A 16,429-nucleotide genomic window follows, 5' to 3' on the forward strand; every position below is an offset into this window, starting at 1 on the left:
TCCCAATTTTCCTAACCTATGCAATTAGAAAAAAATAACAAAAGTCTTGTCATCGGAGCAACAAATAATAACTTGACTTCTAGTTGATCATTTGGAAAAGTGTCAGAAGGTAGACTTTTGCTATGAACCATCTGTTGAACTGCATCCCAATCATCACAAATACTCTAAAAGACCTATTAGAACCCACTTGGACCCAAGATTCTCACAGAAATCAGTCAAGTTTGGTAAAGGAAAAATAGTGGTTTGGGGTTACGTTCAGTATGGGGGTGTGAGAGAAATCTGCTGAGTGGATGGCAACATCAACAGCCTGAGGTATCAAGACATTTGTGCTGCCCATTACATTACAAACCACAAGAGAGGGCCAATTCTTCAGCAGGATAGCGCTCTTTCTCATACTTCAGCCTCCACATCAAAGAACCTGAGAGCAAAGAAGGTCAAGGGGGTCTAGGACTGGCCAGCCCAGTCACCAAACATGAACATTGTTGAGCATGTCTGGGGTAAGATGGAGGAGGAGACATTGAAGATGAATCCAAAAAATCTTGATGAACTCTGGAAGTCCTGCAGGAATGCTTTCTTTGCCATTCCAGTTGATTTTATTATAATAAGTTATTTGAGTCACCATGCACCATGACTTTAAAGGGCACCTACTGTATGGTGAAAAATCTACTTTTCAAGCTGTTTGGACAGACATATGTGTATATATAGTGTATAGACTGTCATATTGTGGTGATATAAACACACCCAGTCCTTTTTTTTTTTCAATTTAACAACATAAAAACGGTGGAAAAATTGGAGCGGTTTTCAGACCGACCGCAACGTGACGTAGGAGTGCGGTCCCCCAGCCCACCGAATTGATTGACAGCTGCGTGTATTAACATCTCCTGGTAGTCACGTGTATAATCATATCAACAAGACCAGACGTGCGTTCATAAAAGGTGTGTTTAGTTCGCTAGGTTCATCAATCATCATCAAATGTGATCAAGAGTGAGTTTCACATGTTTAAAATGTTTTAAAACAGTGCCTGTGTGTCATGAATTACAGCGATTTAGCTTAGCTTTACTCCATCAGCACAGCCATGTCTCAAAACAGTTATAAAGGAAGACGCTTCAATCCCGGTTTGTGGACGTTAAATCAGGTTTATTTTGTACATTAACATAACAGATATCCATACAGCAGTGGATATTAACCTGTATCATGTCACATTTGCGTGCAAAAAGAGTGCAAAGCTAAACGCGCACTCTGTCTGTCTGTCTGTGTGTGTGTGTGTCTGCTGCGGTGTGTGCATGCGCTTGTGTATCTGTGTGTGTGTGCACACGTGAACTTTGTAACGACATTGTGTGTGACTCATCGATGCATCTGCACAACAAATACTCATTAGTAAAGTTCTTACTGTAGTATTTTTCACAAACGCTATGTGAGATCTGCTTCCTTTAAGTTTGTCTGTTGTCTGACGCCGCCGAGGGAGGAGATTAAGGCACGCAGAAAGGCACGTAAAAATGGTAGGTGGCAAGGAATAGCCTTAAAGGCGCAGTACGACAAAACAGCCTCCTAGTGCAAAAATGTATAAAATAGAATCTTGTAAAAGGTATAATAAATAATCTGATGGGTGTTTTGAGCTGAAACTTTACAGAAACATTATGGAGATGCAAAACACTTACATTAAATCTGAAAAAGGGCTAACCTAGGTGCCCTTAAAATTCTATACTGTACATTATTTCTGTTAAGCAAAGCCAGACCTTACTGTCCTAATTAAGCAATTTAAAATCAAGGCATGATCATATTTTATTTTGGTAACATAAGCGTAATCTAGAGGCTTTTGCCTTTCATATAAGCCACTTCTGATACCAAATAATCAACTAGAAATCAAGTTATTATTTGCTATTCCTAAAAGTTGGATAGGCGACAAGACTTTTGTCAGGTAGTGTACATGTTAAAACTGTGGTTAGAAATGGCAAATGCAAATTATATAACTTAGTTTTCATTTTGCACCAAATTTTGCACACGTCTTGGAATATGCAAAATTGGATACATCTATTATAATATATTTTAATACATCTATTTTACAGATCACAATTCAATTACATTTAAAAAATGGATTCTGCTAAAGTCATTCTTCTTATCTCAAGGCTTTGAATGGACCATTAGGATCAAATCAGACTGCAATTTTATTTTTGTTTGGCAAAATATAACAAACTCACTGCTTCTACTCATGTCCCCCCCACCCCCCAACACACACACAGAGACACACGTGCGATCATTTACATTTCATAATCTATTAATGGTTCTAATATGCACATTTAGAGAGTTTCAGAAACCTTGGAATTCCACCAGCTTCAGTTTTTGACAAGTTCAATAAATTTAGTTTTTGACAGTTGTTTTTCACCAAATCATGAAGGATTTATATCAAGCCATGAAAATTTTATGTCTAAATGTCAGGAAGGAAACCAAGAAAATATTTGTGTCTAATCAGTCAACTCGAGTAGGTTTAGCTAATAAAATCGTCCCAAAATGAAAAATGGTTGAGATCCTACAACAGCTTTCCAACTTTTGTGCAAACTGTTGTCATTTTGGGCGACACGGTGGCTCAGTGGTTTGCACTGTCACCTCACAGCAAGAGGGCCGCAGGTTCGAGTCTCGGCTGAGTCAGTTGGCATTTCTGTGTGGAGTTTGCATGTTCTCCCCGCGTTGGCTTGGGTTTCCTCCAGGGGCTCCGGTTTCCCCCTGAGTCCAAAGACATGCGCTATAGGTGAATTCATTCATTCATTTATTCATTCATTTTCGGCTTATTCCCTTTATTAATCTGGGGTCGCCAAAGCAGAATGAACCGCCAACTTATCCAGCATATGTTTTACGCAGCGGATGCAACCTGTCTCTGGGAAACATCCATACACACTCATTTACTACGGACAATTTTTAGCCTCCCCAACTGACCCAGCCGAGGCTCGAACCAGCGACCTTCTTGCTGTGAGGCGACAGCACTACCTACTGCGCCACTGTGGTTATAGGTGAATTGAATAAACTAAATTGTCCGTAGTGTATGTGTGTGAATGAATGTGTATGGAGAAAACATATGCTGGATAAGTTGGCAGTTCATTCCGCTGTGTCGCTGTGGCGACCCCTGATGAATAAAGGGACTAAGCCGAAGGAAAATGAATGAATGAATGTTGTCATTCTGTATGGATGTGTGTGCCTATAAAAATCAAATTCAAAGTTTTTCTCTGGTGTCATTTCCTCTCATATTGTTTATAATTTGGGAGATATGAGGTAATTAGGGCTGGGCTGTGTTTTTAAGCATGAGAAGATGTTCAGGGTCTATAAACGAAAGAGCATGATCTAATAGAGACTACAGAGAAAATAAACAGCATGTGAAGCACACGCAAAGTAACTTCTTCAAGTCCAAAAATAATAGCAGTTAAATGTCAATTCAATAGGCTTTGCTTTTTTTAGGATAGCACTTGTTTAAAGAAAATGTAAACACATTTGCTCAGTTTTGCAGCGGCTGACAGATTTTATTAATCTCTTAAAGAGAAACCCACTATTTAAAGATACTCCACTCTGCAGATATTTTTGTGCAATAGAAATTGGACTTTGGATTTGATGTGCATCCGTTTCTCACTCCTGTGCAGAAATAATGATGGTTAAGCAGTTTACAGTTCTCTGGATGTGATTATCCAGTCATATTTTATGGCATTTTTTGGTTTGAGGATTGAATTATGTGAGATTTTTCGCTTGTGGTTAAAGTTTAACTTGAGTAGCATTCCTTTTATTTTTTAATTGTTATACATATAATATTTTTATATAGATATATTTTACAGTGTATTGTTTATTCAGAAATAATGTAATCTTCATTTTTAAACATTTTAGGGATTTTTTGTTGTGGCTACACCATACTAATAGAACAGTGTTGGAAATTAGAGAACAACATTATTGTAATGTAAATTCAGAGTATTTAACTCAATAAAATTGGCCAAAAACCCTTTTCAACTCCTAATTTCAAATAGGACTATAGCGGAGAAATTGTGTAATCTGTAGGTTGTTCTTTCATTCGTATTTTATATAACACACACATACACACAGAGACAGACAGAGCGAAATATAATTAGGATGAAAAATTTTAAACTGAATTCAACCTCCAAACTAACTTCAATGTTATTCGGCCCTAAACAGAACCACCCAGTTGGCAAATTAATAATCATTAAAACAATTAAAAGAGAAACACATTTATTCTAAATATCACCTCTGTGATCATGATCTAGAAATAGAAAAGGGCAAACATAAAAAAATCCTGGACTCCTAAAGAACAGAGAATATGTAAACAGTGTGGCAGAAATCAAACAGAGAATGAGACACACTTCTTTCTGTTCTGCCCCAAACACACCACAACTAGAGAAATATTTTACCCCAATTTGAAACATGAAGACATTTTTTTTAATTTAAATGACTAACTGCTAAACTAGCTGCAAAGTATGTATACACCCTACAGACCATAAGAAATGGTTCATGTAAATTATGTATCTTTTCTATAACGCATCTTTTTTAAATAATTTAGACTTTTATTATTATTAATGTAATTGTTATAATTATCAAATGTATTATCTGTTTTATCTCCTATTTACTGTATATTTTATTAATTTGATGGTTAAAATATTATGTATCTTATATTTAAAATGCTTTGGCAATACTGTACTAAATGTCATGCCAATAAAGCAACTTGAACATTCAGAAATCATTCTAATATGCTGATTTGATGCTCAAGAAATATTTATTATTTTCAATGTTGCAAACAGCTTTCTAGAAATGCACATTTATACACACTGTGAACTATTTTTTAAATGACACAGCATTTAACTGTAACATGGAGTGTATTTTACTGTAGGACAGTTATGCAGTATGTTACTGTATTTAAAAGTTGCATTGTGAAAATTACTGTATATTTTACAGTAAAGATATACAATATTGTAAATATATAGAGCAAGATAAATAGTGCTGTAAATGTTAATAGTATTCTTGCTGTAGTTGATTTACAGTAAGTTACTAGCAAACTGCTGTTTGTAAGTTACTGTAGATTCAACAGTAAACTGTTAGCAGTGCACAATTTATATATATATATATATATATATATATATATATATATATATATATATATATATATATATATATATATATATATATATATATATATATATATAATTTATTTATTTATTATTATTCTTTTTTTTAAAAAGGTTAAAAAGCATAAATTTTTTTATTAATGTAGAGGCCACTATTATTACTTTTAAACAATTTATTTCATTTATTCATTCATTCATTCATTCATTTTCTTTTCGGCTTAGTCCCTTTATTAATCCGGGGTCACCACAGCGGAATGAACTGCCAACTTATCCGGCATATGTTTTACGCAGCGGATGCCCTTCCAGCCGCAACCCATCTCTGGGAAACATCCATACACACTCATTCACACTCATACACTATGGACAATTTAGCCTTCCCAATTCACCTGTTTTGCATGTCTTTGGACCCTAACCTAGAGGAAACCCACGAGAATGCAGGGAGAACATGCAAACTCCACACAGAAACGCCAACCGACCCAGCCGAGGCTCAAACCAGCGACTTTCTTGCTGTGAGGCGACAGCACTACCTACTGTGCCACTGTGTTGCCCAATTTATTTCATGTAATTATGTTTTACTGTAGCTTACTTTCAGAAGCAAGTCTTTGAAATCACTGCACAGCCCTTTATTGTCCCTCAAAACAGCCTTTCTGAAAACAGGAAGTGCAAAATCCTGAGAACTTCCTATGAGTTATTTTATGTCCACCAGTCCACTTGGGGAAAGCAACATGGCGGCCTCTGCCAAGGCGACAAACCCCACCGTCAGCTTCCTTCCTTACGGTGCCCTGACTGTGAAAAGCATCGTGGGAAAGAAAGAAACCCTACACAACATTTGGCCTTTCCTCTGTATTGTGCCTAGTCACTCAGCATTAGCAACAAGCACTACCGTTTTAGAGCAGCGTTTGTGTATATATGTGTGTGTGTGGCATGATTATAGATTTGTGAGTGATTGTGTGTGTGCAGATGTGAGTGTAACATGAACACAAAGACTGTATGCAGGTTTGGTGCATGCGCTGAAAGTTCCAGTATTGTGTTGCTGTTTTCTTATCAACATCAATCGCTTCTTATCGGTCCAGGAGTAAAAACAGAACTCTTTCAGAAGCTGATTCAGGTCCTGCGAGGTCACACGCAAGGGTCACTTTCACGGGCCCTTATTTCCCCCTTTTTATGGGCCCATTCTTGCATGTAAATGAGATTTTAAGGTCTGCTGAAAAAGCAATCAAAGTCCTCCACCTCAGCCATTCTCCCAGTTTTGGCAAGTGAAATGACAAATGACCAAATAAGGGAAAGATTCCCAGGTCAAGTGCCAGAAAGTACGCAAATGCATATCTCACCTGCTTCCTGTTTATTGTTACAAAGATTGTTGTGCCTTGGTGATAAAGATGTTTGTCCTTCGACCCCAAGAAAGGTGGAAACGGTCCTGCGAGAGCTTCCGTCCGCGCAGGAGGCCAGATCATTCAGCTCATCCATTTCCGACAGTAATGCCTGGCCTCTGAACTTCAGGAAGGATGTATGAGGTCTCAGCGAGAGTATCTGTTCAAAACGGAAAACGGAAAAGATAGAAGAACATTTGAGATTGGTGGCATTTGGAGGGTTTTCTCTATCTTGCTAATTTGATAATAGTACACTTTATCATCATGCTGCAAAACTACACTGTAATAAATGCTGTAAAATTCTTTAAATTGAAAAGTTACAATTTTAATTGTTAATCAACACTGCACTTGTAAGTTTTACAGTAATACTGGCAACCAAAATTGCCAGTTAGTTTTACAACAACAGGCTATAAAATTTCTTTAAAAATCAGCGATCTTCACTGCCTGTTTGATATACGATATGAAGTGGGTTTTAGATCGGACAAGAAGCACTGCATTAAATTTAATTTCCCACTGCTATGCCTTAAAAATATGAACGTTTATTTTACCCCAGTATTTTCAATGGAATTTCTGCGTTAGCCTGTTGCTACTGAGGGTGCTAGTGGTTACAACGGTCTTTAATCTCATTTTACGCTTGAACAACTAAGTGAATACTGAAGTCTGTTTAACTGAATGTATTGTAATTACATTACAACAGCAATGCTGTAAAAACAACCTTTTGAAATTGAAAATTAAGCGTTCACCAGAAGTTTGTTGGCTTTAAAACTCTGGCTGTGCATAGAGCCCATTGTAATGAATCATTTACTGTGGACTTGTAAATTTTACAGTATTACTGGCAAAATTTACAAGCGCACTGTTAATTAACAATTACAACTGTGCCTTAGTTTTACAGTACAACCCCAAATCAGAAAAGGTTGGGACAGTATGAAAAACACAAATTTAAAAAAATATATATATAGAAATAAATGAAAAAAGAGATTTCTAAATTTACTTTTACTTGTATTTCATTGCAGACAATAAAACAAACATTTAATTTGTTGCCATTTTATTATTTAATGTGTTTTTAACTTTTTTTTTTAATACACATTCCAATTTCAGTTCTCGCAGCACATTAAAAAATAAAACTTTGGAACTGTACAGCATTTAACATTTTGTTCCCTGGAAAAAAAATCTGCTCCAAAAGCTCTGTGCTTCTCAGCATAATGGTGCCATCACAGAAGTGCAAGTTACCTTTGCCAAGGGCACCATAACAGTCACTGGCTTTTGGACTAGCTGTTGCTTACTAAACTCATTTAGGATGCTGCTTTTGTACCAAATCATAATTACAATCACCTGTTGACATCACCTGTTTCAAATCACTACTTAACAGATTTACCTGATTACTACCCCTAAACTGCTGCTGTCCCAAGTTTTTTTGGAGGAAAGGATGTATATTTACAAATGAAATGAAGTTGACCAGACAAAACATTAAATATTTTGTGTTTAGATTGTCTGCAATGAAATACAAGTCAATGTAAATTTTGAAATCACTACTTTTTATTTGCGTTTTTCATAATGTCACAACTTTTTCTGATTTGGGGTTGAATTACTAACAACCAAAATTGCCAGTAATACTATAAAGTTTACAGAAACATTTTACAGTGTACGCTAATGATAATGATTATTTTGTTCAAAATGAGTATCACAATGGATGTTGTCATTTGAAAATGTTTATTTTACATTAAATTAAAATGATTGTACTTCTTCCAAATGGTTTATTTTAACTTATTGTGTAGTGATATTTTTAAAGGTTATTTATATAAATGAATACACACTCAGTACACATTATGAATACTTTTAAAACAAGAAACTTGCCGATTTGAACAGTGAAAGTCCTAATAGTAATGTTATTATTTAACAATAATTGTAATTTAAGGATTTATTAATTTTAAAAGATTGAATTGTTACACAAAGGTTTTGTAAGCACAACTTTAAAGGGATAGTAATAATAATAATAATAATTCTTTACATTTATATTGCACTTTTCTTCACACTCAAAGCGCTTTACACATTGAGTGGAATCTCCTCATCCACCACCAGTGTGCAGCATCCACCTGGATGATGCAACAGCAGCCATATTGCGGCAGACCGCATACCAGCTGATTGGTGGAGAGGAGACAGTGATGAAGCCAATTATGATATGGTGATGGTTAGGAGGCCATCATGGACAGAGGCTAGTGGGCAAATTTGGCTCCCTACTCTTTTCGAAGGACATCCTGGAATTTTTAACGACAACACCCTGCTGAAAAATCCAGCTTAAACTAGCCTAGGCTGGTTGGCTGGTTTTAGCTGGTTGACCAGCCTGGTTTTAAATGGGTTTTTGCCATTTCCAGGCTGGTTTCCAGCCTTTTCCAGCCTGGTCTTAGCTGGTCAGGCTGGAAAATGACCAGCAATATCCAGCTAAAACCAGCTTGACCTGCCTGGTTTAAGCTGAACATAGCTGGTTTTGGCTGGGCTCCCAGCCTGGCTAGGCTGGTCAAGCTGGTTTTAGCTGGTCATTTTCCAGCCTGACCAGCTAAGACCAGGCTGGAAATGGCTGGAAACCAGCCTGTAAATGGCCAAAACCCCTCTAAAACCAGGCTGGTCAACCAGCTAAAAACAGCCAACCAGCCTAGGCTGGTTTAAGCTGGTCTTTTCAGTAGGGCAGAGAGTCAGGACCTCTGTTTAACGTCTCATCCAAAGACGGCGCTCACTGACCAGTATAGTGTCCTCTTCACTATATTGGGGTGTTAGGACCCACACAGACCGCAGGTTGAGCACCTGCTGGCCTCACTAACACCACTTCTGGCTGCAACCTAGCTTTCCCATGTGGTCTGCCATCCAGATACTGACCAGGCGAAGCCCTGCTTAGCTTCAGTGGGCGATCATGTGAGAGTTGCAGAGAGCTAGATGCCGGCTAGTTTAAAGGGACACAAAACATTTTTACTCATCATTTACTAATCCTTCACTACATTCAAACCTGCTTTTAGTTTCTTTCTTCGGTTAAATAAAAATTAAAATATACTGTATTGAAGATTGTTGGAGCAAAGTTAGTTGTTTTTTTCCTACACTGTAAAACTGAACAGTTAACTTTATCAAATGAAATGAGTGTAGTTAACTCAAAATTCACTGAAAGTTAATTCTACTTATTTGAAAAGAGTTTCATACTTAGTTTTGAAGGTAATGAGTTAATGACATACCTTATTCAACCTAAATGGAGTAAGTTCACAGTACTTGGTTTGTAGCAATCGGTTTCCTCAAATGGTTTGAGTGACCTTAACTATTGGGGTTTTACAGTTTTACTATGGATGTCAAAAGCTGCTTTTTTAAACATCCTTGTTTTGTGCTCAACAGAGGAAATACATAAAAGTTTAGAAACACTTGGTTAGAACATTTTCATTTTTGAGTGAACTATATCTTTAACAAGTCTTTTTTGCAACCCTAACCCTAACCTTGTTTGCAAACACAGTAAATGGCTTAAACTCACATAATGAGATGACAACTAATTATGTAAAATGACATCTACTAATAATGAGAACCCAAATTTGACTATTTTGAGAAAGGCAGTATTGTGGGAACAATTGAAAGTGCATTACAAAGGAACATACGCCTGAAATGAAAAACAACCTGACACTTAAAATGGTGTTGGATTCGAATCAAGAACAATCTTGAAAATGTGATAACTCACCCCTCCGCTGGACCGCTGGGTGATTTGGCTCCAAAATCAGGTCGACTAAAAGGACATGTCATCTTCTGTTTATGAGATTGAAATCGCTCATTTGCTTTTAAAAATGAGAATGAAAAGCGCAACTGAGACAGAAATTGTTCTTATAGAGGAATTTTGAGGTCATAAGTCTGATTTACAACTGATGAATACAATACTTTTTGCCAAATGTATAAACATATTTTCGTTTCTTGAGCTCAATGTATTTCAATATCGATATTAATAAAATAAAAAGTAGTCATTTCCTTCAGTTTTATACATACATTTGAACACAAAAATTTCAGACAGACATTTAAGCATTAAATACCATGTTATGCACGTTAAGATAACAGTAAAACAGATGCATGCAGCCAAAAGGAGTAAAGGCAACATCGCTCTTCGGTGTACTGTAAGTTCCAGTTAAAGTGCTCAGCCTGCTACAGATGTTTACTTTTGTGTCATCATTCAAGTGCACCCTTGACATTGAAGATTTGTTAGACAGTAGATCAGATAGAAGAATGTAAATACAGACCATTCATTGCAGATACAGCAGGATCTTCTCAGTTATCTAGTCAATGGATTTTCTGCCTCATTCGGAACAATCAGACTAAATATTTGGACAAATGCATGAGCCAATAAACATGTACAAAAATTTGACAACTCCAAGTGCGTTTCATAATTCTAACCATAAAATAATGTTAAGTTGTCCTTTTATAGCCACAAATAAGAGGTTTTAGAGTCAAAACACTTTAATGTGCTTTAAAACAGAATCCTTTATTAGCTTGTTTTTAACAACCAATAAACTACAGACATATACAGTACAGAACTACAGTAGATCCAATTTTTGCCATCAATGTATATATCTAGATTGGAAGGGATTTAGACTGATGAAAGGTTAATAATATGTATTTACAATACAAATATGGTAATTTTTTATTTCATGACAAACAAGCAGTTGTGGAGAGTAACTGTCCTTTCTCCAGTTAACACCTCATGAATTACTGATTTGAATGATCCAGTTAATGAGTCACTGATTCGAATGTTTCAGTCAGAGCAGGTCTCCAGTTACTGACTCACTGATTTGAAAGATCCAATCAGAGCAAGTCTCCAGTGAAGGACTCACTGATTAAAATATTCTGGTCAAAGTGAGTCTCCAGTTAACGACTTACTGATTCGAATGGTCCAGTTAGAGAAGTCTCTATTTAATGACTCATTGATTCGAAAGATCTGGTCAGAGTTTGTCTCCAATTAGTAACTCATTGCTTTGAAAGATCCAATCAGAGCAAGTCTCCAGTAAAGCACTCACTGATACAAATATTCTGGTCAAAGGGAGTCTCCAGTTAATGACTAATTTATTCAAAAGATCTGGTCAGAGTGAGTCTCCTATTAGTAACTCACTGATTCAAAGGATCCGGATAGAGCAAGTCTCCAGTTAACGACTTACTGATTCAAAATAGCTAATCATAGAGAGTCTCTAGTTAACACCTCATTGAATCACTGATTTGAAAGATCCAGTTAATGACTCACTGATTCAAAATAGCTAATCATAGAGAGTCTCCAGTTAACACCTCACTGAATCACTGTTTTGAAAGATCCAGTTACGACTCACTGATTTGAATGTTCCAGTCAGAGTGAGTCTCTAGTTAGTGACTCAATGATTTGAAGGCCCCTATCAGAGCAAGTCTCCAGTGAAGGACTTACTGATTCAAATATTCTGGTCAAAGGGAATCTCCAGTTAATAACTTATTGATTGGAATGGTCCAGTTAGAGCAAGTCTCCAGTTAATGACTCAATGATTCGAAAGATCTGGTCAGACTAAGTCTCCAATTAGTAACATACTGATTCAAAAGATCCGGACAGAGCGAGTCTCCAGTTAACGACTTGCTGATTCAAAATAGCTAGTCATAGAGAGTCTCTAGTTAACACCTCACTGAATCACTAATTTGAAGGATCCAGTTAACAACTCATTGATTCTAATGTTCCAGTCAGAGGGAGTCTCCAGTAAGTGACTCACTGATTTGAAAGATCCAATCAGAGCAAGTCTCCAGTAAAGGACTAACTCATTTAAATATTCTGGTCAAAGTGAGTCTCCAATAAATGACTCATTGATTCGAAAGATCTGTTCAGAGTGAGTCTCCAATTAATAACTCACTGATTCAAAAGATCCGGACAGAGCGAGTCTCCAGTTAACGACTCACTGATTCAAAATAGCTAGTCATAGAGAGTCTCCAGTTAACACCTCACTGAATCACTGATTTGAAAAATCCAGTTACAACTCACTGATTCAAATGTTCCAGTCAGAGCGAGTCTCTAGTTAGTGACTCACTGATTTGAAAGATCCAATCAGTCTAGTCTCCATGAAAGGACTCACTGATTCAAATATTCTGGTCAAAGTGTGTCTCCAGTTAATGCCTTATTGATTCGAAAGATCTGGTCAGAGTAAGTCTGTTATGAAGCGGACAGGAGACAGAGGTAAGGAAACGTTAGGGTGTTTATTAAATGACAACAAGGAGCACATGAAGGATAGCCAGGAGGATCAGGAATGATGTTGGGGTCTTTTCCTCCGTGGCTGGGTAACAGGAATACACGAGGATGGACAGCACACACCAGATACAGCTGACAGAGGATGACACAGACTTGGAAGGACTGGAAGACAGGACGATTCGGGTGGACCAGGAAGACTAGGAGGAATACAAAGAGAACAGGTAAGTAAAGCGTTTGTTTTAGCTGAGGATGACTACGCTGAGTGGTCGCTCAGTTGTCCGCTTTCGTCGAGACGAGCCCGGACAATGAGCGACTGGAGTGCTGTGCTTTTATCTGGTGCTCGTGAATGTGATGCAGCTGTGTGCTCATTAGAAGTCAGGTGATGGTGATCTTCGTGAGTGGGGATCGTGAGAGCCTGACCAATCCGTGACAGTACCCCCCTCCCCAGGGCCCGCTCCTGAGGGCCGACATCTCCGACGCCGTGGTGGTCTCCCTCTGCCTCTAGGCGCTGGGAACTCAGGGTGGCTCTCATGAAACTCCACCATGAGACTAGGATCGAGAATATCAGCTCTGGGAACCCATGTCCTTTCTTCGGGGCCGTACCCTTCCCAGTCCACCAGGTACTCCAACTGGCCACCACGACGTCGGGAACGCAAGATCTCCTTCACTGCGTAGACGGCTCCTTCTTCTAGGAGCAGTGGAGGAGGGGGTTCCTCTTCGTGGTCAGGCTCTGTGGAGGGAAGAACAGGATCGTGATAGGGTTTCAGGAGTGATACGTGGAATGTAGGGTGAATACGGTAGTGAGAGGGTAATTGTAGTTTGTAGGTGACGGGGTTAACCTGTTCCACGATGGTGAAGGGACCAACAAATCGGGGACTTAACTTGCGAGAGGGCAGTCGCATGCGTATGTCCCGGGTGGATAGCCACACCTTTTGTCCGGGTGTGTATCTGGGTTCTTCAGACCTTCTTCTATCGGCGGTTACCTTGCTTCGACGGACTGCCCTCTGCAGATGTTGATGAGCCTCGTCCCAGACTCTCTCGCTCTCCCGGAACCAGTGATCCACTGCGGGGACATCAGATGGTTCGCCATCCCAGGGAAAGAGCGGTGGTTGGAAGCCCAGGACGCACTGGAATGGCGTGAGTCCGGTGGAGGGTTGCCGCAGTGAATTTTGGGCATATTCTGCCCAGCCCAAATACTGGCTCCAGGAGCTCTGGTGACCACTGCAGAAGGTCCTCAGGAACCGTCCCACCTCCTGAATCTTCCTCTCTGTCTGCCCGTTGGTTTGGGGATGATATCCAGAAGAGAGGCTGACGGCCACACCTAGGAGCTTGAAGAAGGCTTTCCATAGACGTGAGATGAACTGTGGACCTCTGTCCGACACAATATCTTCTGGAATACCAAATGACCTGAAGACTTGATTAAAGATATTGTCGGCTGTTTCAAAGGCTGTGGGAAGACCTTTCAGAGGGATTAGTTTGACAAACTTTGAGAATCTATCTACGATGACTAGAATACAGGTATTACCTTCTGACGAGGGGAGGTCAGTGATAAAGTCCACTCCTAGGTGTGACCAGGGACGGTTCGGAATCGGCAAGGGATGGAGCTTTCCAGCGGGTAGATGACGTGGGCTCTTGGATTGGGCACAGTCCTTACAGCCCTGAACATATTGCCTCACATCCCTTGCCATGTTTGGCCACCAGAATCGTTGGGATACTAGCGAGAGAGTATTGTTGATCCCTGGATGTCCAGTGCCTAGCGAGGTATGTAAGGAGTGGATCAGATCTACCCGGTGTTCAGGTGGTATGAACTGCCGATGAGGAGGGCATCCCGGCGGAGCAGGGGCTTCCGGAGTGGCAACGACTGGAGGAGCGTTCCAGGTGATCGGACAAATGGAGATGTGTTCGGGAAGAATCTTCGTTGGGAGTTCTTCATGATCGTGATGCTCGTGTAAACGAGAGAGAGCGTCTGCTCTTAGATTCTTGGGTCCTGGACGATAGGAAATGGAGAAATCAAAACGTGAGAAGAAAAGTGACCATCTGGCTTGACGTGGACACAGTCTCTTGGCCTCTTTGATATATTGGAGGTTTTTGTGATCTGTGATCACCTGGAACGGATGTTTGGCTCCCTCCAACCAGTGACGCCACTCCTCCAAGGCTAGCTTGATTGCTAGAAGCTCCCTGTCTCCTATGCTGTAATTCTGCTCCGCCGGGCTCAACTTCCGAGAGAAATAGGCACAGGGATGCAGTCGGGGCGGTGTATCATGATGTTGGGATAATACTGCCCCGACGCCGGTGGTGGATGCGTCCACTTCCACCACGAAAGGAAGATTTGGGTCAGGATGAGTCAGGAGTGGGGCCCTTGTGAACTCCTTCTTAAGAAGGCGGAAGGCTGCGGCTGCTTCTTTGGTCCACTCCAGTCCTTTGGGTTTACCCTTGAGGAGATTAGTGAGAGGTGATGTAATCCTACTGTAGTCCTTGATAAACCGTCTATAAAAGTTAGCAAACCCAAGAAACCTCTGGAGCTCCTTAATGGAAGTGGGTTCTGACCAGGATAGAACAGCCTCAATTTTCTTCCCATCCATACGTATACCGGTTTGGTCAATGATGTATCCCAAGAAATGAATCGACTTCTGGTGGAATGAGCATTTCTCCGCTTTGAGGTAGAGGTGATGTTCTCTCAATGTGTGTAGGACCTCCGCAACGTGTTGGCGATGTTCGGCCTCACTCCGGGAGTAAATGAGGATGTCATCTATGTACACTATTACAAAGTGGTGAAGAAACTCCCGGAGGACTTCATGAATGAAGTTTTGGAATACGGAGGGGGCGTTGACCAGACCGTAAGGCATGACCTCATATTCATAGTGGCCAGTAGGGGTCACGAATGCTGTCTTCCATTGGTCCCCCTCACGTATTCTTATCAGATTATACGCGCTGCGGAGGTCCAATTTAGTGAAGACTTTAGCTTCTCGGAGCTGTTCCAAAGCGGCTGGTACCAGAGGAAGGGGATATCGGTATTTTACTGTACCGTTATTTAGGACCCTGTAGTCGATGCATGGACGCAGCCCTCCGTCCTTCTTGGCCACAAAGAAGAAGCTTGAGGCGGCTGGTGATTTTGAGTGACGTATGTACCCCTGACTCAGAGCCTCCCTTATGTAATCTTCCATTGCCTGATTCTCTGGAAGCGAGAGCGGGTAGATCCTACCTCTTGGCAACTGGGCATCTGGAACTAGGTCGATCGCGCAGTCCCATGGCCGATGCGGCGGTAGCTGGGAAGCTCTCTTGGGGCAGAAGACATCATGAAAGGAGCTGTACTCCTTAGGAATGTGGATAGACTGCTTCTCAGGAGGACTCTCGACCGATGTTGTAAACAAAGAAATGGGGTTCCGACCTTGAAGAGGGAGATTTGGAAAACAGGTAGGTGTACATCCAGATCCCCATTTCTTTATCTCTCCTGTGCCCCAAGAGATGATGGGATCGTGCTTCACCAGCCACGGGCGCCCTAGAATGATGTCCATATTTGCACCCTCCAGAACCAGAAATTGAATCCTCTCTTGATGTAACAACCCCACTTGAAGAAGGATGTCTTCGCATTGTCGATGGATACGGGTCGAAGATCGAGTGCACTGGGTTATCGGTTGTATCTGGTATATATGCGAGGACGCCTCAGTACGTAGGTGGAGTTGACGACAGAGGGATTGGGAGATGAAGTTCCCTGCTGACCCGGAGTCGATGAGGGCTGTGAC

Source organism: Danio aesculapii, chromosome 10 (assembly GCF_903798145.1).
Source record: "Danio aesculapii chromosome 10, fDanAes4.1, whole genome shotgun sequence".
Taxonomy (NCBI): Eukaryota; Metazoa; Chordata; class Actinopteri; order Cypriniformes; family Danionidae; genus Danio; species Danio aesculapii.